Source organism: Buteo buteo, chromosome 3 (genome assembly GCF_964188355.1).
Source record: "Buteo buteo chromosome 3, bButBut1.hap1.1, whole genome shotgun sequence".
NCBI classification, from domain to species: domain Eukaryota; kingdom Metazoa; phylum Chordata; class Aves; order Accipitriformes; family Accipitridae; genus Buteo; species Buteo buteo.
In genome coordinates, this window is record NC_134173.1 from 74,558,547 (window position 1) to 74,569,956 (window position 11,410).

An 11,410-nucleotide genomic window follows, 5' to 3' on the forward strand; every position below is an offset into this window, starting at 1 on the left:
GCACTGGTGCCTGACCCTCGGAGATTTGGGGATGGATGTGCAACAAGCTCTGAGGGGGACAAGAAATCCTCACTGTCCTGGGTCATGCACAAGCTACGCTGTCCGTTGCTAGCAGTGGGCTGGAACTCAGGGCCAGGAGACCCCACCAGGGATTTCTGTGGGGTCCAGCACACCAAGATGTGCATGAGGTAACCTTCAGGGCTCCTTGGGCTCTCCCTATGAGGGAAACTGAGCCCAAACTGCCTTGGTCAAGAGAGCAATTAATGTTCAGAAGTTGAAGGAGATCTGGCCTTCACCCAAACAAGGGCTAGAGACTTCACCTCCTGCCCGTGCCTGCACGTTGGTGTGCCTTTGAGGAGGGCACCCAGGCTTGTTTTCTTGTGATGGAGACTCCACAAGGTCCCTTAGAAATCAATTTCTGTGGGTGATCCCCTTCAAATGTAATACATTCCCCATGTCTTTGCCTATTTAGATGTACTCCTGTGATAATTCTCATCAGAAACTGTTCTCTCTTTCTTACACATTTGCCCAAATCCTTAACCAAGGTGGCTGGTGGACTAGCCAGATGTAAACACAAAGCGTGCTTAATGGTTAGCACAGAATAGCAGCCTTGTGCAGCAATGCATACTTAAACGTACTTCAGAGATGCAATGGTGTTGCAGAGACGCAACATGGAAGCCACAAAATACAGGACTTTGGCAGCTGACCTGAAGGAAAGATTCATTATCTAAGATAGGGAGGAGTTTGAGTTTTCCCATCCGCCCAGCAAAATAGGATTTCAGCCATAGTTTTCTGGACCCTTGGGAGCTCCGTGGGGATTTCGGGCTGCGTTCAGCAGAGGGCAGTGGTTGGTTTGGTCACTGCTTGGCAGGCAGTGTCAGACCTCTTAAACCACTGCCACGGACTTTGCTATTTGCTGAAATCATTCTGCTGCAGAGTATCCGAAAAAGCTGTAGAAAAGGATGGTGCAAGCAGATGCTCCCTGCTTTGCATCAGTGCAGTGCAGAGTTAATGGCGGGTCAGTGAAGTCTCTTGGGGAAATTCAGCAAACCACCCTCATCCCACCCTGTGCCAGTTTACAAAACCAAAAACAAGTTTCCAAGGAAAAAAATTATAATTCCTTGACCTGCTGATTTACTGCTGGTTTTCAAGAAGTTTGGCATTTTGTTATCCGCAAGTGTTTAACTGAAATAAAAAGCCCCCAAACTTAAACCTGTGGTATGTGTTTATAAAATTTCCCTAAACAGTGTATGTAACCAGTACTGCTCATGTGAGCAAAGAGTACCATGCAGCCTCTCATCATCCGGGCATCCTGTTCCCGCGGGAAGGGATGCGGGAAAGTGGAAAAATTCCTGCAACACCAGGAGACCAGCCACCTGGACCAAGCAGTGAGTCCTAGGTGGCCTTGGGAAAGTTACTTAAACAGCAAAATTGGCGTGGGGCTGCTCTGAGCTGTTCCAGAAAGCCTGGGAGGGGAACGCTGGGGGACAACTCCTGTGATGGTCCCCCTGCGGCTGCTGGCACGCCAGATGCTGCTGTGGGAAGGAGGCCAAGGCTGGGGATTCCCAGCCTGTTGCTCTGTACAGCCGACATTGAACTTGTCAGTGCAGAGCAGCCTTGGGGTTGCTGGAGTAGCCCAGCTTTAGGATCCCACCTCTGTACAGGACGTGCTGGATTCTAGTTCACTGACACTGGCTGCACAAGTGTGAATAAGGGTGGATGAGAGGAGAGGGGAGAATGATTGTAACACAAGAGTAAAAGCAGAGCAAAGCCTGTGAGGAATTGGACAGACTAGGAGGGCTGGGAATAAAGTTCAAAAATAAAGTTGAGCACTTAGCCATGACCTGCCTGCCCAGCTTGGGCCCTTCATCTCATTGTGTGCCTGCCATGGCCCTGTGCCCTTCCCCCCACAAATATATAGGTTTTTAAAATGTGAAACCTGGGTCAAAATCCTATTTCACATTCAGTGCTGACTGCTCTGGGACCAGGCATAGCCCAACAGGGCTACTCTTAGGGCACAGAGGGGATATGTCCTGATGGCGCAAGTGACGGTCTCACTTTGGCTTGCAGGGATGAGCCGGAAAACAGCAACTGTTTCAGCAATTCCTTGCTCCTGCACTTCTTCTCTCAGAGTCGGTCTTTGGAGAGAGGGATCACGGTTGATGAATGGCTCAGGAAAAATTAACTGTATATGTTTATTATAATTAATGTCACATATGTTCCAGCTGGGAAGGGCTGTGAAAGCCTGGAAAGATGGAGGGGCCCGGGGAAAATGGGAGGCCTGTTCTGGTGTAACACCCAGAACAGGTGTAACACCAGTCCTGCCTGGTGCTGAGCATCCTCTGTTCCTGCTGCAGGCAAAAGGGATGACCCACTTCCTAGGGTGAGGCCCAAGTCTAAAAAGAGCCAGCAGGATATTTATGCCTGCATCCCAGCAGCTTTATCTTTTCTCCAGTTCCTGGAAAGACCTCAGGCAGGCTGTTTCCTGTGATTTTATGCACGGCTAGCTGGGCAAAGAGGCCCCCCTGGAGAGCCATTAAAACATATTTAATCTGTGAAAGATTTTTGCTGATGGTGGGGGAAAAAAAAAAAAATTGCACCTTGCCATGTGTGGGAAAGAAATTTTGTCCTTGAGGGGACTGGTGAGAGAATGAAGGGATCTCCTTCCCCTTTGAGCTGGTATTAAAAAGCTAACCCTTACAAAAGCTGTCTCGTGTTTTTTGATCTGCTCCTGTTGTCTGGTGGTGCCCATGCTGCCGGCTGCTCTCCCACCACAAACACAGCTTATGGGAAGGGGAAAATCCACAGACTCCTTAAGGTGACCCTTGGATGTGGTGTAGATAAGCTTCTGACATCTTCCTCTTGAGACTGCATGCAGATATTGTGCCTCAGTTTCCCTCTTGCTTTCACCCCACACCTCCCTGCTGTACCTGTGGCCTCTCTCTCATCTCCCTGCCTATTCACGGTTTGTACCCTTGTGGTAGAGGTCTGCAAGTCCTCTCCCCAGCCACAACGAAGCATGCATTTCTCTCGTCACACGCACACACGCATGAACACATCATTGCACAGACTTGTCCCTTTTGGATTTATGGTGCATTTATTTTCACCGCTTCTTAGGGTGTTTGTGTCCTTGGGTATTCAGCTGGGTGCTTAGTTTGTGCAGACCCCAGGGCAGGGGATCAAGTGTGCTTTTTCTTGCAAAGTCATGAACTACACCACACCGCTGGAGCTGCAAGTGAGAAGGACTTCCAGGAATAGCCCAGAACAGACCCCAAATCCTCCACTGAAATCCTCCCTGGCTGCTAATGTGTGCTGGATTGGGATTTGATCTCAGATTTGCATCACATAGCAGGAATTTGCTGGTGTATTAAACAGCCCACAGGCTCCTGCTGCCTGCCGCAGATGAGGGGACTTCCCTGCCTGCAGCTGTCTCTGCCAGGCTCCTTGCCTTGTTTTTCCATCACACAGTTATAACTGCAAACGCACAGTCTGCATTGCCACCCATACTTGATCTGTGTGGCTCTGCATGCCTATGACTCTATGCAGGTGTCCTACCCTGTTCTGTGTGGCTTTCCCTTCAGACTCTCCTGCTCTGTTGTTCATCATTGCTGACAAATGACCGTCCATGATACTCTTGGCAGAAGCAATTGATTTTTCTTTCCCCCCAGGAGCTTGCAGGACAAACAGCTGCTCTATTGATCGTGAATGTTAAGTTGCAAATAGCACATCCACATCCCCTGTACTGGCAGCTGCTGCTGCTGCTGGTATTAAACATGGCAGCTGTAGACACAATGTGCAGAGAACACCACTCCCTCCTCCAGTCCTCGTGGGCTTGGAAGAGCTACACACATGGCTGCCAAACGCAGAGTACCTGGGCTTTGCAAAGCAGGTCTGGCCAGATAGTGTAGGGGCTGAAAGGATGCCAAAAATATTAAGGATACACATTGCTGCTGGCAGACCTGAAGCTCTGGGTGGTGGGTAGAGAAGCAGCATGCTCCCATGGCCCTTGAGCATCAGCTGTGTCCTTCAGTCCATTTGTATTACACCCCATCTGCCCTAGTGTAAAGAAGGGGTTTAACCTACATTAAATCAATTAATGGACTAAGACCCCTCTGTCCCCCATCCCCATCTTTCTCTAATGCCCCTACCTGAAAAAGGCAGCTGAAGCATATGAAGAAGCTCAGCAAATAATCACCAGAAAGTCTGACCCTGGAAATGTGCCTCATAGGAAGAGACAGAGCAATTTAATTTTTGCAAAGTGCAAGAATGGAGAGTTGTTTACAAATACCTTTGCTGGGAGAAAAAAAATCTGGCATTGGAGCGTGTAGTAATGTGTTAGACAAAGACAGAACAAATATCTGTGGCTTGGAATGCAATACTGCAAAGACAAAGAAAGTGCTTTATCTTCTCTAAACCTCAAAGAGACATTAGAGGAAAACTCCAGGCTTTTATGAAAAAAGGGCTCCAGTTTAAATGGGTTGATGCTGGAATGATGGGGTGAGGCTTTCTCATCTCTGTTAGGCATGCAGTAACCTTAGAAAGAAGTCCTGCCAACTCCCAATTCCTTCCAGCCTTGGGAGGCAGCAGGGTCATTGTGCCTGGTTTGATATTGCATGGGTTAATATACCCTACAGCGGCTTGCTAAACCTCTGCAGGCCAGGTAAAGCATTAGCAGTGGCAGAACTGTTAGGATTGTACAGATAAACCATCCAATAGTTTGCTCTAATTATGACAATACAAATCTGTTTGCTTTATGCAGTGTTTGTCATAAGATGAAGCATGGTTACCAAAATTATCATGTAGACTAGTCTGTATATAATAGCAGGCCAAGAGGTTAGAAGAGGAAGGGTTTCCGGGTTGGGTAGGAGGCACAAAGTAAAGCTACCACATAAACAAGCCATAACTTCTGTCAAGAACCTATCAACAGATTCCCACCACTTGCACTCCAAATGGGCAGCTGTGCAGAGAAGTCCGTCTGAACCGGCGTCTTGAGCACCGCCGTGTTTTCCAAGCGATGCTGGCAGGACGGCATTTCCAACTCTAAATAATATCAATCAAGAGGAGGCCTGCCCTGGGAAGCCAGGTTTTGGGCAGTCTCTGAGCTATCCAAAATGTCAAGGGGTTGGATACTGGGCTTTGGTCTAGGTTCCTGTCTAATGAGCTTCACGAATGAATTTATGGGGGTCCTTCTCTGGCTGGAGAGGTGCTGCCTGTGAGATCAAAGGACGGATGAGCCGATGGCTGGGCTCTGGCCCAAGGTTTTCATGCTGTGCCCTACCCCAATATGGACTTCCCCTGGGCAAGTCTCTTGGGGGAATCTGTTTAACTGACCTGCAGCAATCTTCACTTTTCTCCATCTGTAGAGACAAACGAGCACTTCTAGGCCTGTTTTAGAGGCCTCTTTTGGAGGAGATGATGGAAGTAAAGTTGCTCTGAGTAAAACCTTGGCTGTTATTTTGCTCCTGGGTGCTTGAACCACATAGAGGGAATTTTGTTTGGTTGCTTTAAAGTCATGTCAGGAAAGTCCTGTTAGGGTCCACTGAGGGACAAAAGAGAAGCCAAGGGGTATTCTGCAAGAGAAAGAGGCAAGGCCTTCAGGGCATTCCCCGGAATACCTCTTCTGGGGCTGGAGCTCAGACTAGTGCTTGCTTTTTGGCTGTTCCTACTGAGAAGAGCAAAGGTGACGTGACTGGAGAAGGAGATCTGTTTGGATCAGAGCTCTTGATTGATATTTTGACAAAATAAAAAACCTATTCTGGCAGATCTACACATTCATGGAGCATTATTCATCTCTACATGGCGGTCTGAGAGTCAGTTGGTGCTCGAATATACTTCCCTCCATGACCCATATGAGAAGCAAACATTTGCCTACTGATGCATGGCACTGCAACCCATTCTGACCTCTACCCACATTTATCTTTCAATAAGCAGCTTCAAGTCAGGTCTTCAGAAAGCTCTCCTGAAGTGACCCCTTTCCTGCCTTACAAGAAGCCTACACACTGTACCACACCTCCTCAATCACATCTTGTAGTCAGGAGCAGAGCGCTTGAGGAAAATCAACTCTTCATGTCCCATTCAGCCCTTTTACAGCAGCTGCAAGTCAGATGCGTTACCTGAGAGAACTGGACTGAGTGGGTGATAGGGCTGGAAGGAGGCAGGTAAAGAGATTTCTTTGTCCAGCTCAAACTGTGTCAGAAGAACATAACATCAAGAGTGATGGGGGCATGCTCGTTCACGTTATCCCTTTGTTTCATCTCTCCTTGTGGTCCTAAGCATGTTTCATTGTTTTGGTGGCTGTTGCCAAGATGGCCTTAGATTGTCAAGTCAATGAAGAAAGTAGACCAGCAAGGGCTGCCAGTTGTTTAATTTCCTGCTATTAATGGAGCTTAAACTGAACATCTATGATAAATATTTACCTTTGCTTTTCTGTGGCCTGGTGTTGATGGGTGATGGACAGCAGTCTTCCCTTCTCAGTATGAAGGCTTGGGTTTATTAAGGCAAATACGAGAAGGGGAATGGAGCTGGGAGAGGGCTACTTACCTTCTCATTGGGATGGCAGAAGCTCCTCCCTGTGAGCTTTCACTGAGATTGCCATGAGTGAACAAGGACTTTCTCCTACATGTAAACTCAGCTTTATTTCATCTGCCAGGCTCGTTCTTGTTGCATGGGCAGCTGGAAAGGAGAACGTCAGTTCTGAGTTGGGCTTTCAGCTCCACATACAGCCATGAGGGAAAAGCAAAATTGCTTGTGTTAGAACTCAAACCCATACCTAAATTAATCTGATCTCTGACGCTACAGTCAAGCATCCTGAAGGATAGTTTCATGAACTAAGACCTTGATATACTGCCAGCACTGGCAGTTTATAAAAACACTTAGAGAATCTCACATCCCTGCCAGGGAAGTTTTGGTGTTTTTTGCAGCATCTTCTGGGTATACAGGAGGGATGGAGCCAGGTCTAAGCAAAACTAGTTCTTTGCCCAGGGTAAAGCACTCTGCTGGTCCAGTGTCCTCTTCTCAGCTTGGTATCTACACTGTTGTGTAGATGATTATATGGACAGCCAGCAGTCAGGAGAGGAAAACATCAGCCTGCATGTCTCAGAGAGCAGCTGACTTGTGGCTACACACCCTGATGGCAAAAACCCCAGGATGGTGGGACTTGGGACTTCTCTTCAGGTAAGGGCTGGAGACCTGGGAACATACATGGACAGGTTCTTGCAGCAAAAGAACAGGAATAGAGCAGACTGGGGACATGAAGAAAAGGAATTGTATGTGGGAAAGAAGGGATCAGAGAGATGGGAAGTAGGTGAGTATTGCAGTGGGTATTCCCCCCTGCATCCCTATTAGGTCTTAATAGCTGAACAGTACCCACCACAAAGCACTGAAATACTGCAGTGAAATAATCAATCATTTCTTGTGCTTGGGGACATGCTGCAATCTCCCAGTCTGCATCTGCTTGCGATGCCCTGCAGAGCATGGGACGTGTGCTGTGATGCGACATTTCAGGTGGCACCATCTAGCATAAGCATCGCCCAGCACTTCCCATGACAATCCTGCTCATCACGTAGCCAACATACACTATGGATACTGCTACTAGCCCATGAGCACACACACTGCACCAGATCCTCTCCTGTACCCCCTGCACCCTCTTCCCAAGGGTGGTTGGCCAAAGGCCCTCTTCCTCTTTCCCAGCATGCAGGAGACTTTCTTGTCTTCTACCCCAATACCACAAAAGCTGAGACAACTGTGGGGAAATCACTCTTGTCCCTTTCCTGGGCCTCACCATAAGAAGGGGATAAAGTGCTCTGCTTTTAGTCTTTTTCTTCCTAAAATGGGAGTCTTCCAGCTCTGATCCAAGCACTGGAATCCTCCCCAGAGCTCCTGTTTTGGGACTAATGATGCCCAGAAGGGGAAAGGCAAGCCAAGCCCTCACTTGTTTTCCTGTGTCATCCTTTGCTGGATATCAGGTCCCTGTGTTCCCTGGCTGCTTTCCCCTGTATTAGCTTCCTTATCCTTGGTCTCACCAGCCCTCCCCTCCATGGATCCCCACTTGTTGTTTAACCCATTGTTTCCCTCTCCTTTCCTTCCTCCGTTACTACTTTGTCTGGGGCTCTGATTCCTCTGCAATGTCTTTCTTATCTTCCCCTGCCCCAGAGCAACTGTGGAGATCAGACCTGCAGCCTTCTCCCAAATCCTTGCCCAGAACCACTCCTGCCCTTACACCTGGCAGGAGGCAGCTGACTCATACAGAATAGGCAGGGTGGCAGGCCAGTGTTTCTTCAATGCTAATGCAGGTCACCTGTGCTGATAGCCCTAATATGGGCAATTCCACTTTCCTCAGCCTTTCTGCAAGTCGAGCCTACACCTGCTAAGAGTACTTATCAATGCTGATTAGGCTGACTAATGAGACTCTTGTGCACACATCTGAGGGACAGCAAAATCCAGAGGGACAAGGAAGGAAGAAATTGCCTTTGCACGTAGCTGTGCTGTTTCGTCTTTGCAGTTATCAAGACGGTTGTGGAGGGAGGGCAGAGCTTTCTCAGAGCCCAGGAGGAAACTCGTCTGGCAGATAACTCCATGTGTGGAGTCAGGGCCTCATTTTCTGGTGCAGAATTGGAGATTTGCAGCTTTGCTGGGCCCAGATGTGTTTGCTGTATGTCTGAGGGCTGGCTGTTCTGCACCTCTGCCTTGCTACATGTTTCTAGACTGTGACAGGAAAAGTACTTTGAAATGTGGGCTGTGCTGGATGCAACTCAGGTGAGACACGCAGGAGGGAGAGAAAGAGGCTAAACTTTATTCCTGGATGCCCATCCTCTGGCATGCCAAAAGACTACAGACATCTGTGTGTTGTGACTCAGGCAGGTGAGCTGATGGTTAGCAGAGATCTCTTGTCATAGGAATGGCTGAGACCCCAAGAAATACATGTGAGATTTTTCATGCTCTTTTCTTGCTAGCTTCTGGGCAGCTGGTAGAAGGGAATGTTTCTAATTCGCTTTATAGGATTTTGGATGCACGAGAGAACCACAACACATCAAAAAGGAATGACTGCTGTAATTCCCCTGAAAGGTTGGTGCTTTTTGCAGAGCTCTTTATTGGTATTAAGCTCTTTAGGGAACGCTGTAGTCTGTCTACCGCAGACTTGGTGGTGGTAGTAGTATATGCAATGCCCATCCCTCCCTATTACTATTTCAGCCTCTGGGGTATGATCCAGATCATCAAAGGCTGTTAAATACTTGATTTCATTTGAAATTATTGGGAATTTGGCATCTAAATCTAAATACTCTGCATAAAAGACTGCCCTGCAAAAGCTGACTTGTATATACTTTACCTTAGCAGTCTCTGCATGTATTTAATGATGCATGGAGTTACTCACATTGTCCTTGGAGGCTTCCCTGCTGTGTTGTGTGTGGCTGTTCTCATCAGAGAAAGGGCAGGCTGGGATAGGAACAGGACTATTGCAATCCCTGTTGGTGATCACTAAAAGGCAACCCAAGAAGATACCCTGAGCAGAGGGATGGTGCAGATCAAGGAGTAAGAGACCTTGCCCCAATATCCAGAAACACAGGGAACCGAGGGAGGCTTCAGCAGCAATGAGAACTGGCAGGTGGAAAGTGCCCACCAAAACTGTGCCATTTGGGAGAGTACTTCTGATGATAGAGAGTTTTCAGCTCTGATTTTCAACTTTGTGCCCTGAGCAGAAATGGGTGACTTTAAATAGGACAGAAGTTTAGCAAGTGCTGCACCCTGAGGAAAAGCAAGATGTGTAAACAATATGGATTAAACAGAGAGCACAAAAAGTCACTGAAAGAATAGGCTAGTTTGTGAATGATTTAGCCTCTTTCCAATTTTTGGAGACTGTGTCCTTGATAAGGGACCAGACCCTGCTTTGGAGCTGATATAAAATGAAGAAGGACCACTGAAAACTCTGGATAAGGCAATAGGCATTACCAAATAAAGAGAATTATCTAGTCTGAGGTGGCTTTTAAGGGGACAGAATAATACACTGACAGTAAAGCGAATTCAGACTACTACAAGTTCAGTTTACAGCAGAAAGACAGAGCTTCAACTGAGAACCTGTTTGGGAACTTAATAATCTAAGCAAATAATCTTAGAGATTTTATACTGACCTCAAATGAGCAACTACACTGAGAAAGTTGTTAAGACATTTCTGTATATGGCAAAAATACTGTTGATAGTAAAAGAAAGGGAGGTGTGAAGATGTAGCTTCCTGGAACAAAGAAACTAAAATAAGCTATGCACTGAGCCTCCACTTTTCCTCCTGTTTCTCTGAAGTAGTTTGGCAAAAGACAGTACTGTTAACAGCCCTGTATATGTGACTCACATTTTCATTACAAACAGCTTAGATGGCATGGAAAAGTCTGAGAGTGTGTTGTGGGTTCGTGGGCATGAGTTTTTGGGGTTTGCAGGGAAATGCAGATCTTTGAGGCATAAAATACTCTCTCCAAATGAGGGGCTGGTGGAAAACGGTGGCAGAAATGTGAAGTAGCCAGCCTGGCCGAGAAGTCAGAGCCTAATCTGTGTGTGCTGATGCATCATTTAACAGAGAGTTGCCAAGAAGGTGGCATCGGCTGTTAGGTGCCTATGTCAGTGATATACAGATGAATAAAGGAATAAATGAGGCAGAAGGAAAACACATTACAATTGGGCCCTGGGAAGGCTCACCATGTTCATGGCATGTCTAGAATGGGAAACAATGACCAGGACAACAGTCTTATATCCCACGGGACAGTGCCACAGTGTTGGTAGCCCTCATCACAACCTTTTGAAAGGAAAATACTCTTCAAAGGAATAGAGCTCCCAGCAGAAGGGCACTGAGTCAGCTGTATTGCTTGGGAAAGCCTCAAAGAGGTCACACACCTAGCAATGGCAATTGCTGTGCCCCAGGACAATCAAGAGCCTGAATTAATGGATAAACTGCAGCTGACAGTATCATGCTGATGTTCTGGGTGAGCCCTGCAGGTCCCTGCACTAGCCAACTGAGCACTGCCCATTTGTAGATTCCAGATACATAATTTTATTTCAGGCACAGGACTCAGCTGCCCAAGTAGCAGTGAACACTGTGGGATACCTGAGGGTAGGGCCATCGGGACTTGCAGGAGAACCACAGCCTTGTGCAGTAGGAGCTAGAGGTGTGGTGACACCCCATCATGCCTACGATGGCACTAGGCATTGGTCTACTGGCAACTGAGTCCTTCCCTTGGGGGACTTTGGTGCCAGATGAAGATGCATGCATTAAAGTGTCTCCATGTGCAGGTGGTGTCTGGGGTCCTGTTATATCACTGGAGATCTAGGCAACGTGGAGGTCAGGGTCATTCAGCTGGGAAGTCTCAGCTTCCATGAGCTGAATCACTGTCCTTGGAGTCCACTGCCTGGAAAAGGAACTGGGACACCC